The following is a 6,803-nucleotide window of genomic DNA, read 5'->3' as shown; positions in this document are numbered from 1 at the left end:
TTAAATTTCTTGTGTGATAGTTACTTTTTTGGACGTGATGCTCTTGCAAGAGTTGGATGGGATGTGCGAGTTGTGAAAAATTGGATTGTCGATGGATGGATAAGCATTTGAGCAACGTGGCTCCCAGTAAAGGAATAATTGGGACGTACACTCGATTCCATGCATGGAACTATACTCAGTTCTCTAAGATCATTTACGCAGATCCTGATTACATGCTTTTAAGTAACATTGATGAACTGTTTGAAGAGACTGCAGACTTTGCAGCGACTTACTGTTCCAGACCAGGAGTGATTGATCCTTGCTTCAATGCAGGTCTTCTGGTGTTCAAGCCAGATTCTAAACAGCATCAATCCATCATGGATCTTTGGGAAAAGATCTCAAGAGAGGAGAGCTGTCCCAGTGACCAAGAGCTACTGTGGTATTACTTTGCTAATACAGGAAAGTGGAAGCCATTATCGTACGCGTACAATGTAAGGAGAATAATCTACCGTCCGATGAAGGCCTTCCATTTCGCTTGCTGTCCTCCACCCAAGCCATGGAAGGAGAAATGTCGCCCAAGTCGAGGCGAGGCAATGCTTTATGATCAACCTATCACTAATCTCAAAGAGGTTTCCATTGTTTTCTGGAAATGTTTCTATGAAGCACTGTCAGTATACAACATAGATAGGTGGTGGAAGAGTACCAAGTATTTCAATCCTGATTTGGAATTTGGGAACATTCCTTACGAGAATTGCTGGAATAAGAATTATTAGAATTATCAGTGATTGTCAAAGTGACTAGTAACATTTTTTTAAACAAGCCCAAAAGGTGTAGGGGGGGAGGGGGGGATCTCGGTCAGAGAGGTCACTCATTGACACCGACCAATGTGTGGACTGCAAAATATGTCATCTTTAATATTTATAAATGCAATCTACTAATCTTATGATTCTAATTTTACTGCCTCAAGTAACGTATTGTCATATTGTTTGGAATTTCTGTCGGAGCATCTGATCACAGGAAACTAGAGTGCAAACAATATAACCGTGAAACTTTAGTAATACTAAATAGCACAATTTCATGCAAGTTCCATTGTTTTCTATTGTTTAATTAGCACTTTTTTTTACTATTTAGTAATTAGTGTTTCACGGATTAATTGTTCGCACTAACTAAAGAAACAATATTACTTATGAACAACTTCTCAAACTGGCAAAGTTACCAACAACAAAGAACCGACGTTTACAGGACATTGCTATCTTAATATATAAAGTTAAAAATGAACTTTGCCCATCTTATGTCCAAGAATTATTTGAAAAGAGTAATAGTTACCTAGATTTAATACCGTTTCTTACGGCAAACGTAGCTTAAAGTACCTAGGTCCTATGCTCTGGTCCAAATTAGATAAGAGAAATCAGAAATTCCAAATCATTAAATAGTTTTAAGAACAATATAAGAAGAAGAATCTTGAAGCGTTGCTGAAGGACAGATGTCACAACTGTCCTCTATGTAGTAATTAATGACTATTGTAGGTTTTTTTTCTTTAACTGAAATGACCATTTAGACTTAGTTGCTTTTTTAAGTCTAAAACGTGCAAACATGCATCTGCTTTGGCGGACGTTCTTTCGTCTAAAACCTGCAGACTGAACATGTCTTTTTCATCAAACATATGCATTTGACTCAAAAAAAAAAAAAAAGGTTGCGCGCATAGAATGTTGAAAGTAATGGATATATGCATGTGAGTGTGAGCAATTTCGTACCCATATTCATATTTCGTACTGCGCATGATCGAAGAAATGATTGGGATCTGGAAAACTCCAGTATTTCCTGCCTCATGATTGGTTGTCAAATAAACAAAGGAAGACACCGGAAGTAAACATTACTCAAATACAAAATGGTGATTCCGAGAACATACTGCAAGTAAAACTTCATTGTATGAAGAAAAATTATAACGACAACACGTATTTGGTGATTAAATTTATTTTACTTTGTTAGTAAGATGTTTTACAATTCAGTTTAACAAAGGCGAAGTTTAAGTTGTATAGGAGGAGATACAAAAGCAATAAGCCTTTTGCAACAACAGGTCACGTAAAAAGAGATGTTGTGTCAATTTGAACACCAGAAATGGAAAGAGCACCTCGATATTAGTAAGAAGGCAAAGTTTCAGCTTCTAACCTGAAGCACAGGAGAAATTGCATTAAATGAACGCTATGCCGTCCAGCACATTTCCCCATACAAATCCTTATAAAATATGCGATCTTATATTCAATGCCATTTTTCCTGTGTTACATGTTATAAGCTGAAACTTTGCATTAGTATGTAAGCGCCTTCACGGTCGCATGCTTTTTTCAATAGCTCTACAAGATTTTTGAGTTTTTAGTATAGATTTAGGATTTTTTTCACATTTTTCCAATTTGTAGATATTTTAAGAACTTTTATTAGTCTTAGGACATTTTTTTCGACATTTTATATCTACGAGAACTCATATTTGAAGCCTAATCGTCCTGGAATTGCCGTCATTGTTGAATGCCAGACCTTACAAGCTTCAATTTTGCTCGACCTGGTCTCTGGAATGGTAACTCTCAACCACAGTACAGCGACTCTAATATCATCTTCAACTTTAACCATGGAAATAGAGGTAAAAGAGCTGGCAAAAGGGTCAAGGAGAGAGATTCTATTCGCAAGAACAGAATCGAAACCGTTATGCATCATCGACCATCTTATGAATTTGCATACAACTCTCGGGACAGGAAGGCAAATGAAAATAATTTAATTTCTATTTCTCTAAACGAGTCTGTTGCGGGTAAACCAAACATGACGAACTCAGTGTCTGTTGCGTCTGGTAAACGCTCTACACTGCAAGAATCTTCATTTACTACGATGGAACTTGACTGTTCTACGTGTGGAAATTTAGTCGAGAAGAACAACATTCTACAACTACAGTGAACGCTAACAAAGATCCAATTAAGACCGAAAACATACGAATTGCTTCGTTAAATTCTCAGTCACTAAAAAAGGATGTAAATCTTGGTTTGGCCATCGAACTGTGCAAACAGTTCAATATTCAGATTTTGGGTGTACAGGAAAGCTGGAGAACTGGCTCCGAGTACATTGAATTTGGCGAGAATAAAGATCAATGGAAATGGATTAACTACGGATATGAAAAAAAGAATAGAGCAGGGGTTGGCTTTATTGTTGGTCCAAATGTGCAAGTCATCAAAACAGTTGAGCATCTACCTGGTAGAATCTTAACAATCTATGTTAAATGCTATGGCTTATGTATACGCATTACCAATGTCTATGCTCCAACCGAAGTTGAAAATCTTGAATCAAAACAACGCTTTTATAAAGAACTCCGTAAAGCCATGGTGGTCGAGAAACTAAAGAAGTATAAGCCTTTGTTGGTTGGTGATTTCAATGCAATAATTTCTGAGGATAGTTGTGAGGGATTTGCAACAATTCTGGGACCCAACAATCCTCCTTCAAGCACCAGAAAGACCAATGAAAATGGAAGATTATTGTTAGAATTCTGTCAAGAATACAAATTACGTATTGCAAACTCCAACTTTTTGACAAGCGAATTCACAGAGACACGCACACTCTTCCTAATGGTATCAATCGAAGACTTGATTACATACTGGCAGGAACCCAACTTCTTAAGCTAATGAAACATTGTAGAGTCTACAATAAACCAACAAACAGCTGGAAGCAAACAATTGGTACTGATCACAAGATTCTGATATCTGATATAAGCATACCATGTAACAGAAACTCCTTAAAACAACAACTCAAAAAGAAGGCAACAAAAAAGGTCCAAAAGAGAAAGTGGGATGTTACTCATCTTAGAGATGATGCTGAATGTAAAAAACAATACTGCAAAAGAATTGACAGTATTTTAAGCGATTGCAATTTTGATTGCACAGCACCTGAAGAAATCAACAAAAACATTGTCTATGCCATTCATGAAGCGTTAGACAGTGAAATCCCGGTAGCGCAAAAGGAGAAGGAGTTAAAAAAACCATGGGAATCAAGTGAACTATTAGATCTAATCAAGAATTCTGACAACTCTAAAGAGCAACGTGATAAGATTAAGAAGTTAAAATTAAAGCTCAAAAATGAATATTATGAGAAAAAGGCAAATGAACTGAATGATGCTAGTAACGCAAGAAAAGTTGAACGTGAGTTTGCTCTCTCAAAGAATTACAGTATGATCCCAAAGTTTACAGAATAGGGTTGAAATTAAACCCTCTGACCTTAAAAGTTATTTTGAAGATCACTTCAAGAAGAGAGCTGACATTGAAATGCCTGCAGAGCTTGCAAATTCTGAGAAATATCCAGATTTATTTAATGACCGGAAAATAGAAATTAATTCCAATCCACCTGAAAAAGAAGAAATTATATCTGCTCTTAAGAGTTTTAATAATGGGAAGAGCTTTGGCACCGACAATATACCACCTGAAGGGTTGAAGTATGGAATCCACTCAAATCATCTAATTACAGCTCTCTGGATGTTATTAAATAGTATCTGGTTAACAATGACGATTCCTGCTGATTGGCTAAAGCTTTCCATCACCTGTCTCCATAAGAAAGGAGGTAAACATCAAGCAAGTAATTACCGTGCATTGTCAGTGGGCTCTAACATCTCTAAGATTTTGTCAAAGGTAATTATCACACGACTGAAAGAATGCTATGAGGAAAATATTTCAAAGGCTCAGTTTGGCTTCAGAAGGGATAGATCAACGACTGATGGAGTTTTTCTACTACGAAAGATAATAAAGAACACTGTAGGTGGTATAATTGCACTGTATATTGATCTAACAGCTGCATTTGACAAGGTACCCAGACATATCATGTATGAAGTTCTGAAAGTTAGAACTGGATGTGAGAAGTTAATTGATATTCTATGGTTATTATATGATGGAACAATCGGGAAAATATGTGGAGATAAAACTGATTTTCCTATTGAAGCAGGGACCAGACAAGGTGGTGTGGAAAGTCCTCCAGTATTCAATTGGTTCTTTGACTGGGTACTCAAGGTCGCTGCCCGTGAAATTGACCAACGCTTTCCAAATGGATGGGGAATACCATTTACATATACAATCGCTAATGCATGTCATCAACGGAGTACTGGACGAATGAATGGTGTGGAGATAATTAAATGGCTTTTATATGCTGATGATGTTGTTGTGCTGTCAAAGGATCTTACTGATCTACAGGAGATACTGGAAATTATCCATGGAACATGCTTAAGATATGGGCTTGAGTTAAGTTTTAAGAAAACCAAAACACAGGTATTTCATGATGCGCAGCTTATGGAAAAGAAGAGCTTATTAAATATATCAGGACATGATATTGAAAATGTAAAAGAGTTCAAGTATCTTGGTCATATGTTTTATAGTGATCAGAAGGAAAGTTTTGTCGATAACAGAATACTACGTGCAACAGGAAAATTCCACGAGCTCAAGAACGTCCTTACAGATCATAAAGTATCTATGAATACACGCAGAAAACTCTTGGAATCCTGTATCAGATCCAGACTTACTTACTGTACTGAGGCTGAACTACCAAATGAAGATGAACTGAAAAAGCTTGAATCCTGTTGGTTTGGTCTACTAAGAAGAATGGTACGGAATGGCTGGGAAAGGAAAATGAATAGTGACGGAGAAGAAACGTTTGCCTTTAAATATAGGAACTTAGACCTGGAAAGAATAGTGGGAACCCTGGCACTTCGTGATTTTATATACGTACGCTACTTGAAGTACATTGCACATGTTTGTAGAAGACCAAATTCAAATTTAACGAAACAGTTGCTGTTTGCAATTCCATCTGCTAAATATGTTAGAGATCCATGGATCAAAATTAGTCAACTACTTAATGTTGATAAACAGCAAGCTAAGAAATCTACACAAGACAGAAAAGTTCTTAAAGGACTACTACATCAGAACTTTGGCTCTGTGTAGACTATATAGTCCCTGCTGATCAACTTATAGTTGGAAATAGCGGAATGACACTGATACTGATACTGATTCTTACTAATATCGAGGTGCTCTTTCCATTTCTGGTGTTCAATTTGACACAACGTATCTTTTTGCGGGGGGTAGGGTCATGAGACCTGTTGTTGCAAAAGGCCTATATGCTTGCTAAACGTTGCCGTAGCGTTCGATGATTGCATTCATATATGTAGTTCATTTCGGGCTTGGTATTTACAGCCTGTAACATGCAACGAAACCTTTACCAACCTTTCTTATAATAGCTATAATCAGCGTTTACTAAGAAGAAAATCTTTTTTTAGTATGTGCGTCAATATGTGGTTTTATTCTGAAAGCTCTTTGATAATAAGTCATAAATGCATGAGCTCGTGCCGATATCATTGACAGGTAATGGTGTATATTGCCGGTTATATTATGTACCATTAAGCCGAACAATCAAGACACACAATAAATAACGCCCCTAGACCCCTAGAACACTAGCAAGCACTTTGCTTTTGTCTTGAACGAAAAGCTTTTAGACAGTATTTGGTTTGAACTGTAGTTGTATTTGATGAAGTTCACGGCAAGTACCCTGGTCGTAATTGAAAGTCGTGTAGTTAAATTTGGAATGCTCTTCCAGTACGGAAGCAAAAATGGACGAATTGACGTCATTCGCTGGATTTTTGGAACTGTCTAGTCTGTCTAATCTCTTGCTCTTTCTGTTTATATCTAAAGCCAGTCAAAATACTGGATTATCGATATCATCTCATCTATGTATTTATAGATTACTTCTTCTTCTTCTTCTTCTTCTTCTCCTTCTTCTTCTTCTTCTTCTTCTTCTTCTTCTTCTTCTTCTTCTTC

General features: G+C 36.8%; 1 pseudogene; it reads left to right on the top strand.

Moving 5' to 3' along the window:
• LOC148905766 (glycogenin-1-like) overlaps positions 1 to 797 on the top strand; it is a 929-nt pseudogene extending 132 nt beyond the window's left edge.
• The last annotated feature ends 6,006 nt before the right edge of the window (positions 798 to 6,803 follow it).

This window comes from Actinia tenebrosa, unplaced genomic scaffold, assembly GCF_029948245.1.
Source record: "Actinia tenebrosa isolate PJP-AT-01 unplaced genomic scaffold, QUT_ActTen_1.0 PGA_scaffold6__47_contigs__length_16458017, whole genome shotgun sequence".
In the NCBI taxonomy this organism is placed as follows: Eukaryota; Metazoa; Cnidaria; class Anthozoa; order Actiniaria; family Actiniidae; genus Actinia; species Actinia tenebrosa.
The sequence above is the reverse complement of the archived record's forward strand: the minus strand, read 5'-3'. Positions and strand labels throughout refer to the sequence as shown.